We start from the raw sequence: 15123 nt of genomic DNA, 5'->3' as shown, positions 1-15123 counted from the left end.
ATCTCTGTTCTTCATGTAGAAAAAAAATTCTATGTTTTCAACCACCTCAAATAGACTGTGGAACCATTAAATCATCTAGCTTTGCAGAAGAAAGGAGAGAAACAAATGACATGAACCAAGGCTATATGCACATGGCACCAAGTTAAGTTATATTTGTGAAGAAGGCTTCAGGATATTTGAAGAAGATGGAATAACATGCTATATGGGAAAGTGGAGCTCTTCCCCTCAGTGTATAGGTGAGGACAGTATGCAAACCAAATTTCTATATTCAGTATCATTCATTGAAACTAATCAATTGCAATCAAAGTCATGAGACAGGTTCCTTCAGATTTCTAAATATATCAAATCATTTATTTATTTATAAGTCATTTAGGAATTAATGTACCAGGGTAGCTCAAATAGTAAAGAATATGCCTGCAATGTGGGAGACCTGGGTTCAATCCCTGGGTCGAGAAATCCCCTGGAGAAGGACATGGCAACCCACTCTAGTATTCTTGCCTGGCAAATTCCATGTACAGAGGAGTCTGGTGGGCTACAGTCTATGGAGTCGCAAAGAGTTGAAAATGACTGAGTGACTAACACTTTTAATTTTTAATATGTAATTTCTATGTTTATACACTTAATTGATTTTTACATATTCCAATTAATCATTTGTGTTAATTTAATTGGTTCCATATAGAATCAGTTTTCAATCTGGCAATTTTTTTGTAATATTAGCACTGCATGTGTAATAAAAGTAAACCTAACTATTCATATAACATATTCATAGTCTTACCTATTCATAGAATTTGAAGCATTTGCATTGCCACGAAGTTTTTTTCTGAAAAATTTCTTATGTTTTTCCTACAATGTCCCTTTTAATTTCTTACAATATATAGTACTTTTCCTAAGGTGACGAAGTCCTAATGTGTTTTTTTTTTTTATTACTCATGATTGATTAGAGAAGCACTGATAGTCTCTTTTATATATCAGTGCTGTTAGTTTCAAGTTTGTGCTCAAGGGGATGGTTGGGCAAACACCAGAATGGTAATTTCAGGACATATTCTTGAACTTCTCTCTGATTTTCTAGAAGTTATAGTATAATCATTCACTATTTTCAAATAAAACTACCAAATATGATGAGCAGTTCATCAAAGTAAGTTTCAGAGTTAGTGAAACATGAAATCGTTCTCTCATGTATTCCTAGGACTCCCTTGTGGACTTCCACCTTATATTTAGAATGGTGCTATATCTCATTAGAGAGACAGTTACCAATATGGAGAAGTTACTTACAACAGTGATGAGGGGTTTGGGATAGAGGGACTCGTATCCATCTATAGGACATTTAGGAGGAAAATGCTCCTGTTCACCAGAATGCATAAGTATAGTGTTTTTCATTCTATTATAAGGCTGACAAATATCTTTAATTCAGAGCATAAATGGTATAAATATGAAACTAACCAGTAATTCTAGAATCTAACTAGGTATCTATGGAAAGTTATGAATTGAATTAATAACTCTAGTAGTAGTAAAAGTTTGGTTGTCTCAAATTGTCTCATCTTAACAAGTTAAATAAGAAAAGTTTGGTAACACTAGCTAAATTATCTCACTTTCACATAATCTTGGATGTAGTTTGGACATCCTCTGAAATACATTCTCAGATTTCTTGTCTCTGTTCCTTTATCATGGCTGACAGCTGCTCATCAGTCTTATCACTACTCCACTTGTTATTAATTTATCAATAATTTCTTTATAACATGCAGTTTTCTAAGATATTTAACAGAGTTCAAGGTAACAGATTTTGATAGAAGCAAGAAATATAAACACATTCATAATGTAGATGACTTGCAATTGGGAAAAATAATTTAAATATGAGACGTATGCATTCCTCTCTCTTAGAACATCACCATTCCCATGTTGTAATTTTGATGAATATAGAGACAGTCAATGTGACTGAGTCAAGACTTCTGACATTTAAGTTATAAGAGAAATATTATACGATATTCATTGGTTTGATATGTATCTATTTTTTCTGAAATATAATTATTGGCCGATATGTATTTTTAAAGAGGTATTGAACAAATACATTCTTTTTCTTTCAGATACAGATTGTGTTAACTTGCCCAGCTTTGATGATGCAGTCCTCACAGGCTGAGAGAAGAAATCATGTAGGTCAGGAGAACAAGTAGCTTTTAATTGTTGGCCATATTATCAGCTGGATGGATACAATATTATACAGTGTATTAACAGAAAATGAACAGGAAGGCCAGCATGCAGAAGTACTTAGGCAAATTTTTTTAATTTATGTATTAAAATATATTAAGAAACACAGTGAGGAAAATTGCCTCCACCATCATTAAAAAGACATAGATTATTCTTAAGCCAGGTCAAAGAAGGTTTACGCCTGAACATAAAAAGGTATGAGAGTTTCCCAGGTGGCACTAGTGGTAAAGAATCTGCCTGACAGTGTATGAGACATGGTTTTGATCCCTGGGTTGGGAAGATCCCCTGGAGGAAGAAATGAAAACCCACTCCAGTATTCTTGCCAGAGAATTTCATGAATAGAGGAGCATGGTGGGCTAGAGTTCATGAGGTCACAAAGAGTCAGACACGAATGAGCATCTGAGCATGCTCACACACATAAAAAAGGATGGAACTGTGTACTCAGTGGTCAGTCTATAGCCCAATAATTCTATAGCCCAGTACACGGCCCAGGCACAGCAATCTCAGCATATTCTGTAAACTGTTAGATATGCAAGCAGCTTCACAGGGTCACTGAGATCTGATGAATCAAAACCACTGGGACTGCAATTCTGACACTATCTTAATGATTCCCAAGGGATTCTGTGCCCATTTCAGTCTAGAAGCCATGGCAACAGCCTTACATGCTCTGGATCTCACTGAGGAATTACACATCACTCACTAGGGTGTCCTTAAGCATTTACCATTAAGCTCATTATCATTAAAGGGTCGCTTTGTAAAATTACACTTATTTTTCTATATCTTATGTTTGGATCTTTTAATTAATCATCTTCTCCCTTCAACTATGATATTGTTCAGAGTGTGTTAATTCTTAATTAAGTTTCTAAAGAAGTACTTACTATGTTTGTTTTTCTAAGGACCTAAAGTTACAGCTCTTTTTAAATTTTAATTAATTTATTTTAATTGGAGGCTAATTACTTTACAATATTGTGGTGGGTTTTGCCGTACATTGACATAAATCAGCCATGGGTGTACATGTGTTCACCATCCTGAAACCCCTCCCACCTCCCTCCCCATCCCTCAGGGTCAACCCAGTGCACCAGCCCTGACCACCCTGTCTCATGCATCAGCCTGGACTGGTGATCTGTTTCACATATGATAATATACATGTTTCAATGCTACTCTCTCAAATCACCCCACCCTCGCCTTCTCCCACAGAGTCCAAAAGACTGTTCTATACTTCCGTGTCTCTTTTGCTGTCTCACATAGAATATCATCATTACCATCTTTCTAAATTCCATATATATGTGTTAGTATTGCTGGGAGAAATATCAATAACTTCAGATATGCAGATGACACCACCCTTATGATAGAAAGTGAAGAAGAGCTAAAGAGCCTCTTGATGAAAGTAAAAGAGGAGAGTGAAAAAGTTGGCTTAAAGCTCAAGATTCAGAAAACTAAGATCATGACATCTGGTCCCATCACTTCATGGGAAATAGATGGGGAAACAGTGGAAACTGGCTGACTTTATTTTGGGGGGCTCGAAAATCACTGCAGATGGTGATTGCAGCCATGAAATTAAAATACGTTTACTCCTTGGAATGAAAGTTATCACCAACCTAGACAGAATATTAAAAATCAGAGACATTATTTTGCCAACAAAGGTTCGTCTAGTCAAGGCTATGGTTTTTTCAGTGTTCATGTATGGATGTGAGAGTTGGACTATAAAGAAAGCTGAGCACTTAAGAATGATTCTTTTGAACTGTGGTGTTGGAGAAGACTCTTGAGAGTCCCTTGGACTGCAAGGAGATCCAACCAGTCCATCCTAAAGGAGATCAGTCCTGGGTGTTCACTGATGTTGAAGCTGAAACTCTAATACTTTAGCCACCTGATGCGAAGAGCTGACTCACTTGAAAAGACCTCAATGCTGGGAAAGATTGAAGGCAGGAGGAGAAGGGGAGGACAGAGGATGAGATGGTTGGATGGCATCACTGATGCCATCAATGGACATGAGTTTGAGTGGACTCCGGGAGTTGGTGATGGACAGGAAGGCCTGGCCTGCTGCAGTTCATGGGGTTGCAAAGAGTCGGACAAACTGAGCGACTTAAATGAACTGATACTGTATTGGTGTTTTTCTTTCTGACTTACTTCACTCTGTATAATAGGCTCCAGTTTCATCCTCCTCATTAGAACTGATTCAAATGCATTCTTTTTAATGGCTGAGTAATATTCCATTGTGTATATGCACCACAGCTTTCTTACCCATTCATCTGCCGATGGACATCCAGGTTGCTTCCACATCCTGGCTATTGTAAACAGTGCTGCAATGAACACTGCAGTACACGTATCTCTTTCAGTTCTGGTTTCCTCAGCGTGTATGCCCAGCAGTAGGGTCATATGGCAGTTCTATTTCCAGTTTTGTAAGGCATCTCCACACTGTTCTCCATAGTGGCATACTAAGTTACAGCTCTTAAACAGGATGAATGTAAACCAAATCCTAATGTCAAGTGATCTTTTTATTATGTTTTTCTTATGGCTTGTATATTCATATTGGATTTATATACTTTATAATTAGTATATTACTATCCTTAAGAAAGAGATGTCTAGAAAAGCTCTTATTTTCTCTGGCCTAAAAAAATGTGTATCAAATTTCTAGTGAAGGATAAGGGAGAGATTTAAGATACAGAAACTTAAGTCATACTGAAAAACATTGCTTTATTTCCTTTCCCTTAATCTTACATGTAAACTGATTAAAACTAGCAGTCTTTCATGACAGATTAACTATTGAATCTAAACAACCATGGAATATATTTGACATCCCATTTCCTCCTTGCTGTTCATGATGATCATTATATTAGAGATGCTTTTTTTCCTTTCTATTCAGATGCTTCCTGTGTGAATCCACCTCAACTGGAAAATGGTATTATACAAAATCTGGAGTCTAGATATCAGAGTGGTGAGAGAGTACATTATGAATGCACCAGGGATTATGACCTTTTAGGGGAGATAGATGTGATATGTTTAAATGGAACTTGGGCAAAACCACCTCAGTGCAGTGGTAGAGTATCTTATCCATCCCTATAATCAATTTAGAATACATATTAGGGACAAAAATCTGTTATTATAAATATATGATGAAGTAACTTTTCTGTAATAATTTTATTTTTTAAATTAATTCATTTAAAGATGGTGTGTATGGCAAAATCAATACAATATTGTAAAGTAATTAACCTCCAATTAAAATAAATAAATTTATATTTAAAAATAAAAAATAAATTAAAAAAGCCACAATTGCATATTCTAAGAAAAAAAGACAGTGCTTAAAATCCAGTTCTATTGTGAACTGAATAATTATTTGACATTTATTTTATGAAAGAGTTGGACTTTCCTGATAGCTCAATTGGTAAAGAATCCGCTTGCAATGCAGGAGACCCCAGTTCCATTCCTGAATTGGGAAGATCTGCTAAAGAAGGGATAGGCTACCCACTCCAGTATTCTTTGATTTCCCCTGTGGCTCAGCTGGTAAATAATCTGCCTGCAATGCGGGAGACCTTGGTTTGATTCCTGGGTTGGAAAGATCCCCTGGAGAAGAGAAAGGCTACCCACTCCAATATTCTGGCCTGAAGAATTCCATGAAGTGTGTATAGTCCTTGGGGTTTCAAAGTGTCAGACATGAATGAGCAATTTTCACTTCACTTCACTTCACTTCACTGATGAAAGAGTTAGCAAGACATGAACAGTTGGCATCATGGAACATTTCCTATCTTAATTATTAACAGTTACTTCTTGAAGAATAAATGTGTTAAAGATATATTTGACTCGTATAAGTACATTTGACTTTTGATAGATATTATGCCATACTTTTTTGGAAAAAGTGCTCAAACATCAGCATCAATAAAGCTTTCATCCATGACCATAGAGCCAGGAAGAAGTGACAACAGTTTTCCAATGCTGGAAATTGGAGCCCAAGAAATTGGAGCCCATCCATTTTAAATATAGCCCAGTAAATTCTGCTTTGAGACATGGAATAGGCAGCCAGGGCCTGGCCACAAAATGTGACATAAATTGGGGATCTTCACATATGGGTGATATTTAAAAGTATGTAACTAGCTGAAGTCATTCAGAGAATTCGTGTACACATAAGCATAAAGAGTCTGAATCTTGGTCCTGGGACACTTCAGTGTTTAGAGTTCAGGAAGGGAGAAATACATAAATCACTTCTAGTTTTTCAAGTTAACTTTTGCCTGGTGTGTATTTTTGGCAGTCTTCCACTTGACACATTTTCATGTTTGAAGTGACTTTCTTGTACACAGCATACAGCTCAGACTTGTTTATGTGTCCACCCTGCCGTTTTTGATCTTTTAATTGATCTATTTAGAACATTTACATTTTAAATAACTATTAACTATTTTAGGGATAATGTCTGCCATTTTACTGTTGTTTTATATGTGTTTCCTCTGTTTCTCAATCCCATTTTGTTTTCTTGTCCTCCCTGTGAATTTTTGAACATTATAAAATAATTTAACTGTGATACATCTGCATTGCTTTACATGGTTTTATTAGTAGTTGCATTAGTTATTAAGATACACAAAGGTAGCTTATCACTCCCTGCTGTTGCTGATGTTTTACCACCTCAAGTGAAATGTGGGAAGCTTCCTTCCATTTACATTTATTTATACTCCCCAAGTTTTTAACATAAATGTCTGTAGTATGCTCAACATCCATTGAGCACCATATCAAATGATAATTTTGCACATTCATAATCTAATAAAATCAGTAGGGAAATTATAGTCTTATTATATTTGCCCATATTTTAAAAAATCAATTCCATTGTTTTTTCCTACCTAAAATCTCAATCCTTTTTCTGTTTTGCTTTCCATTTGAAGAATTCTTCAAGTACAGGTCTGCTGGAGAAAGATTCTCTGTTTTCTTTTGCCCAGGAATGACTTTTTTTTTCCTTTTATTCTTTTTTCTTTTTTTCCTCCTTTTATTCTTAAAGGATAGTTCACTCATTATAGTATTTGGAGTTGCCAGCTCTTTTCATCCAGCATTGGAAAACTGTTGTCACTTCTTCCTGGCTCTACGGTGATGGATGAAAACTCTACTGATGCTGATGTTTGAACATTTTTTCAAGTATGGCATAATATCTATCAAGAGTTACTGAGATTTTCTCCTGAAATTTCTAGCAATTTGATTATGATGTACCTTTTTAACTTTTTATTTTGTATTAGGGTATATCAATTAACAATGTCCTGCTAGCTTCAGGTGAACAGCAAAGGGGCTCAACCATATAGATACATGTATCCATTCTCCTTCAAACTCCCCTCCCACCCAGGTTGTCACATTACATTGAGCAGAGCTCCCTGGCTATACAGTAGGTCCTTACTGGTCATCCATTTCAAATATAGCAATGTGAGCATGTCCATCCCAGACTCCCTAACTGTCCCTTCCCCTGTCGTTCATCCCAGCAACCATAAGTTCCTTCTCTAAGCCTATGAATCATTTTCTGTTCTGTAAATAAGTTCATTTGTATCATTTCTTTTAAGATTCCACTTATAAGGGATATCATATGATTTTTCTCTTTCTCTGTCTGACTTAACTTCACTCAGTATGACAGTCTCTAGGTCCATCCATATTGTTGCAAATGACATTATTTCATTTCTTTTAATGATTGACTAATATTTCATTATATATATGTTATTAAGATACACATTTTTAGTTATTAAGATACATATTTCTCAAGATGTATTCTGCATAGAAGTTAAATAAGCAGGGTGACAATATGACCCCATGAACTATAGAGTCCATGGAGTTCTCTAGGCCACAACACTGGAGTGGGTAGCTTTTTCCTTCTCCAGCAGATCTTCCCAACCCAGGAATTGAACTGGGGTCGCCTACATTGCAGGCAGATTCTTTACCAACTGAACTATCAGGGAACCCCTATATATATATACATATATACACATATATATATCTCACATCCTCTTCATCCATTTCTCTGCTGATGGACATTTTGACTGATTCCATGTTTCATATCTTGGCTATTGTAAACAGCGCTGCAATGAACACTGGGGAACATATGGCATTTTGAGCCATGTTTTTCTCCAGATATATGCCCAGGTGTGGGACTGCAGGGTCACATACTACTTCTATTTTTAGTTTTTTAGGGAACCTACATAATGTTCTCCATACTGACTGTACCAATTTGCATTCCCACCAACAGTGTAGGAGGGTTGCCTTCTCTCCACACCCTCTCCAGTATATTGTTGGTGACTTTTTTATGATAATCATTCTGACTGATGTTAGGTGATGTTGTATTGTAGTTTTTATTTTAATTTTTCTATTAATTAGTGATATTGAATATTTTCATGTACCTCTTGGCCATCTATATGTCTTCTCTGGAGAAGAATAAAATACCTACTAATAAACCTACCTAAGGAGACAAATGACCTGTAATCTGAAAACTACAGGACGCTGATTAAATAATGGAAGAAGACACAGATGGAAAGATATACTATGTTCTTCAACGGGAAGAATCAATATTGTCAAAATGACTATACTACCCAAGGCAACCTATAGATTTAATGCAATGCCTATCAAATCACCAATGGCATTTTTCACAGAACTAAAACAAACAAACAAATAAAAAAAAACTTAAAATTTGTATGGAGACACAAAAGACCCCAAAGAGCCAAAACAATCTTCAGAAACAAAAACAGAGTTGGAGGAATGACACATCCTGACTTGAGACTATACTACAAAGCTCTAATCATCACAAGAGTTTGCTACTGATTATGATGTATCTTGACATTAATTTTTAGGATTTATCCTGTTTGGAATTCACTCAGCAGTTTTAATATATAGATTTGTATCTTATGCCCTATTTGAGAAATTTCAGCCATTATTTATTTTTAATAATTTAAAAAGTATTTGTTTTACAATGTTGTGTTTGTTTCTGCTATACATTATAGTGAATCAGCTATACATATATGTATATCCCCTATCTTCTGGATTTCTTTGCCATTTAGGTCATCACAGGCACAGGGGACTCAGCCATTATTCTTTTATCTCATTTTCTTTATTTTTGCTTTCACAATCTTATTTCTCATGGGTCCTTGAAGCTCTGTACATTTTCCTTTCAGACTATTTTCAAAGTTAGCTTATATTTAAATTTACTTATCCTTCTGCCATTTGCAATATATTATTGAGCCTTCTTGTCTGGTCTTTTTAGTAAACTAACCTATTTTCCAGGTCTATCAGTTGGATTAGATTTTTAAAAACCACTATACAGTAATTTCAGTCTATGTCATCTCAGTGTTGTCTTCTGTTGATTGTTTTCTTTCTGTTCAGGCTTTCATGACTTTTGGTATGATGAGTGATTTTCAACTGTATTCTGGACATTTAAGGTATTATATCTGGAGACTAAGGACCTTATTGGAATCCTTTAGTTGGTCTCTTATTTTCACTGTTGGCTATCCAGTATAGAGTTTTTAGTATTAATATTAGTATTGACTAACCCACTCACATATTTGCTAGAAAGTCAACCCAATCTATACCTTCTTCTTACAGGTAGGAAAGATTTCCTGAGCCTCAGTCTATTGACAGATTTCCCTTTACTCTTTCTTTTTTGGCACTTCTATGAAAAAAGTATAGTAATAATTTATATTATATCTAGATTTTTGTCCTTCCCAGTGCCCTCTCATTTGTTGTACAAGGCTAATATGGGTTGGTGGAAAAACTGTAAGATCCCTCTCTGCCCTTGTATCAATCACAATATTTACCAATCCGCTTCTACAAGTTCTTCTTATGCCAGCTATTGTGGCGTATAAAAACAAAACCAGGCATTGAGAACAAAAGCCCCTAATTAAGCCCATCATTTTAATGAGAGGACAAATTTCTTAGAGACCAGTCAGGTCAAAATATAGCTACCTCCATTCACAGACCTTTCAATGTGTGTTTAGGGCATTAGAACATATTTGAATTTCAATTAACCTATATCTCATTAAAGATGAATGGAAAAATCTGTTTATCTTTGAGCAAGTTACTTGCACTTTCTATTTCAGATTCCTAATGATACAATGTAGGAAATGGACCAAAACAGACAATTTCTAAATCCTTGTCACTATTCTGAGGTTATGATATCTTTTTTAATAATCCAGTTTCTTTCTGTGACAGATTCCAATTAAAACATTTCCAGGACAAGAGGATTCAACTTCCAGGGGCTGACACACTGAATTCTATTCCTGGATATGCCACTTCGTAGCACATAATTCAGATAATTTATTTAATCTCTGAATGTCGAAGCTAGCTTTGCTGTTTTGGCTAAAAGAATAGCACTATTTCAACAAAGCTAGTGGAGGTGATGGAATTCCAGTTGAGCTATTTCAAATCTTAAAAGATGATGCTGTGAAAGTGCTGCAATCAATATGCCAGCGAATTTGGAAAACTCAGCAGTGGCCACAGGACTGGAAAAGGTCAGTTTTCATTCCAATCCCAAAGAAAGGCAATGCCAAAGAATGCTCAAACAACTGCACAATTGCATTTATCTCACACGCTAGTACAGTAATGCCCAAAATTCTCCAAGCCAGGCTTCAGCAATATGTGAATTGTGAACTTCAAGATGTTTAAGCTGGATTTAGAAGAGGCAGAGGGACCAGAGATCAAATTGCCAACATCAGTTGAATTATCAAAAAAAGCAAGAGAATTCTAGAAAAAAAATCTACTTCTGCTTTATTGGCTACACCAAAGCCTTTGACTGTGTGGATCACAATAAACTGTAGAAATTTCTGAAAGAGATGGGATTAATAGACCACCTGACCTGCCTCCTGAAAAATCTGTATAAAAGTCAAGAAGCAACAGTTAGAACCAGACATGTAACAGCAGACTGGTTCTAAATAGGGAAAGGAGTGCATCAAGGCTGTATATTGTCACCCTGCTTATTTAACTTATATGCAGAGTACATCATGAGAAGGAAATGGCAACCCACTCCAGTATTCTTGCCTGGAGAATCCCATGGATGGAGGAGCCTGGTGGGCTACAGTCCTTGGGGTCGCAAAGAGTCAGACACGACTGAGCGACTTAACTTTCACTTTCACATCATGAGAAACACTGGGCTGGAAGAAGCACAAACTGGAATCAAGATTGCCAGGAGAAATATCAATAACCTCAGACATGCAGATGACACCACCCTTATGGCAGAAAGTGAAGAAGAACTAAAGAATCTCTCGATGAAAGTGAAAGAGGAGAGTGAAAAAGTTGGCTTAAAGCTGAACATTCAGAAAATGAAGATCATGGCATCTGGTCCCATCACTTCATGGCAAAAAGGGAATCAGTAAAAACAGTGACAGACTTTTTGGGGGGGGCTCCAAAATCACTGCAGATGGTGACTGCAGCCATGAAATTAAAAGACCTTAATCCTTGAAAGAAAAGTTATCACCAACATTGACAGAATATGTAAAAGCAGACACATCACTTTGCCAACAAATGTCTGTCTAGTCAAAGCTATGGTTTTCCCAGTAGTCATGTGTGGATGTGAGAGCTGGACTATAAAGAAAGCGGAGTGCTGAAGAATTGATGCTTTTGAACTCTGGTGTTGGAGAAGACTCTTGAGAGTCCCTTGGACTGCAAGGAGATCCAACCAGTCCATCCTAAAGGAAATCAGGCCTGAATATTCATTGGAAGAATTGATGCTGAAGCTGAAACCCCAATACTTTGGCCACCTGTTGGGAAGAACTGACTACTTGGAAAGGATCCTGATGCTGGGAAATATTGATGGAGGGAGGATAAAGGGACAACAGAGGATGAGATGGTTGGATGGCATCACCAACTTAATGGACATCAGTTTGAGTAAGCTCCAGGAGTTGGTCATGGACAGGGAAGCTTGGCAGTGCTGGAGTCCATGGGGCCGCAAAGAGTTGGGCATGACTGACCTACTGAACTGACCTGGAGGACTATTTAAGAGTACAATCGCCAGTCCAGGTTCGATGCATGATACAGGATGATCGGGGCTGGTGCACTAGGATGACCCAGAGGGATGGTATGAGGAAGGAAATGGGAGGGGGAATCAGGATGGGGAACACGTGTGCACCCATGGCAGACTCATGCTGATGTATGGCAAAACCAATACAATATTGTAAAGTAATTAGCCTCCAATTAAAATAAATAAATTTATATTAAAAAATAAAATAAATGACATAACATTTTTCATCTTTTTTTAAGGGCTGTTTCTAAAGTCTCATTTTCACTTATTTATTTTTCTCTCCAAACTTTACACTTTTTATTCTGTATTGGGGTACAGCCAATTAACCATGTTGTGGTAGTTTCAGGTGAACAGTGAAGGGACACAGCCATATATATATATATTATATATATACATATACATCTGTGTCAACAGAGATGTGTCTGAGGCACAGATGTATAGAACGGACTTTTATATTTTACATTTTTATTAGCACATGTGCATTGTTTCTTCTAGCAGGTCATTTCCAGACACTGTTTAGAATGTGTGCAATGTTTCCATTCTGTTTACTTTTTCACTATCATAAAATAATAATGAAGGCAAAATTTGTACATCAGTCCTTGTAAAAACTCGTGGTGATTTCTTACAGTTATAGATTTTAGAATTTCTGGATCAACAGCAGGCATACAGTTAAGGTTTTTGATATATACTATGTCCTGGTCTGTTAGAAAATTCATCGCCAATCATGCTGCTACCAGCTGAGTTAGAGAATGTTGATTTCTTTACATTATAACCAAGCCCAGGCTTATATCCTCTTTATACCCTTTGTTAATTTGCTAAGTACTTCTTCCTTTATATGTCTTAAAGTGTAAAGAGTTCATACTTCAAACAGCTCATAGAAAAGATATCATGTTACTGTTTAGACAAAGAATAAGAGAGCAGGGAGAGCCCAGGGATTGAACAGATGACCTGGAATTAAGAGTTGACAGAGAGGAGGCAAGACAGTTTCACTAATCTTGGGTTCATTTCCTTCACTAGACAGAATAAGTTTCAGACTGGAAAGTGTTAAACCAACAAAAGAGGAATTTGGGAACTGTTCTAAATAAGTTCAAGACTTTGTTTAAAATAAATGATACCCCAGAATGTGGGGAAAAAAAAGAAACCAGGAGGAACTAGATGCTAGGGACATTGTGAGCAACTTTAAGAATGCGAGTGTTTTCTTCAAATATCAGAAAGATCCTATTGCCAAAAGGAATGAAATTTATTCTTTGTAATCCAAGAGGGAAACTCTAGAATAGAGCATGGAATAAAAGGGGCTAGGTACTTCAACTCATGTTCACAATTGGTGTCTCCGAATCCCAAAAGACAATATTGCCTGAGAGAATACATTCAGCAGCTGATGGACCAATGAGTTGATAGCCAGAGGTAAAGATAAAAAATAAGTATGTTGTACACATTCCATTAACTTCCTCAGCATGCATACCTCCACGACAAATGTGAAAGGCTACAGTCTGAAAGAAGTTCAAGGACTAGACTGAACTCCATGTATTTTATCTGGCTATTCTTATTTCTCTTTTTCTATCCTCTCATTATTGAAAGAAATATTTCATCTTTAATTTCTTATGGCTCACTCTGCTTCTTAATTTCTTGGTTTCATTTGGATTGTACCCAGTTCCAAAATAAAACAATCCTTTGGTAGGTAGACCTCTCTGATAATTTTCTCCTTAAAATTTGTTTTTTCTTACAGTAGAATTGCCACTATTTTTTTTTTGGCATGTTCTGGATATATTGTATATTAACACTGCTATATCATTTTATTTTAGGCAAGTTTCTTGTAAATGCAATGAGATTTGTGATGCTTTTCTGATCCTATTTGGAAAATTTTGTTTTTCAAAAGTGATTTTAAACCATACAAATATACTGAACTAAATGATATGTTTTACCTTGATTTTGTCATCATTTCATTATGCTCCTGAATAACAGTCAATGGTAAGCATGTAGCAATGGAAAGCAGATTTGCCCCAAACAATAAAGGGGCTTATTTCTGGCAAAAGTGACGGACACTATTCATGCTATTATCTTTTCCTTCTTCTTATTTCCTACCTGAAGCAAATAGGAGAACCTCTTTTAGTTGCTCTAATAATTTGGAAGAAAAATAACCAATTTTTTTGTTCCATTAAGAATTTATTTCATGTGTGTTACATACACAAATGACACAGATATTCACCTATTTTCTCCATTTTGGTGTCCAAATATATATTGTCTATCCATGTCTGCAATGATAAGTCCATGAATCAAGGGAAATTGAGTGTGGTCAAGCCAGAGATGGCAAGAGTAAACATCAATATCTTAGGAGTTAGTGAACTAATGGGTGAATGGGGAATGGGTGAATGGTGGGAATTTAATGGGTGAATTTAATTCAGATGACCATTAAACCTACTACTGCGGATGAGAAACCCATAGAAGAAATGGAGTAGCACTCATAATGAACAAGACAACAAAATGTACACTTTTGGGTGCAATTTCAAAAATGACAGAATGATCTCGGTTCATTTCCAAGGCAAACTATTCAACACCACAGTAATCCAAGTCTACGCCCAACCACTGACACCAAAACATATAAATATCCTTTTCATCATAGGAGATTGGAATGCAAAAGTAGGAAGTCAAGAGATACCTGGAGTAACAGGAAAATCTGGATTGAGAGTACAAAATGAAGCAAGGAAAAGGCTAACAGAGTTTTCCCAAGGGAACACATGGGTCATAGCAAACACCCTCTTCTGACAACACAAGAGACAACTCTACAGACATTACCAGATGATCAATACTGAAATCAGATTAATTACATTCTTTGCATCTGAAAATGGAGAAGCTCTATACAGTCAGAAAAAAAACAAGACCAGGAGCTGACTGTGGCTTAGATTATCAGCTACTTATAGCAAAATCAGACTTAAGCAAAGAAAGTGGGGAAAACCACTAGGCCA

The 15123-nt window shown here is 36.3% G+C and overlaps 1 pseudogene; it reads left to right on the top strand.

Annotated features, from left to right (window-relative positions):
* The window catches only part of LOC138416248 (complement factor H-like), a 38802-nt pseudogene extending 33537 nt beyond the window's left edge, over positions 1–5265 (top strand).
* Positions 5266–15123: the final 9858 nt, after the last annotated feature.

This window comes from Ovis canadensis, chromosome 12, assembly GCF_042477335.2.
Source record: "Ovis canadensis isolate MfBH-ARS-UI-01 breed Bighorn chromosome 12, ARS-UI_OviCan_v2, whole genome shotgun sequence".
NCBI lineage: Eukaryota > Metazoa > Chordata > Mammalia > Artiodactyla > Bovidae > Ovis > Ovis canadensis.
This window is presented reverse-complemented; position numbering and strand designations above follow the sequence as displayed.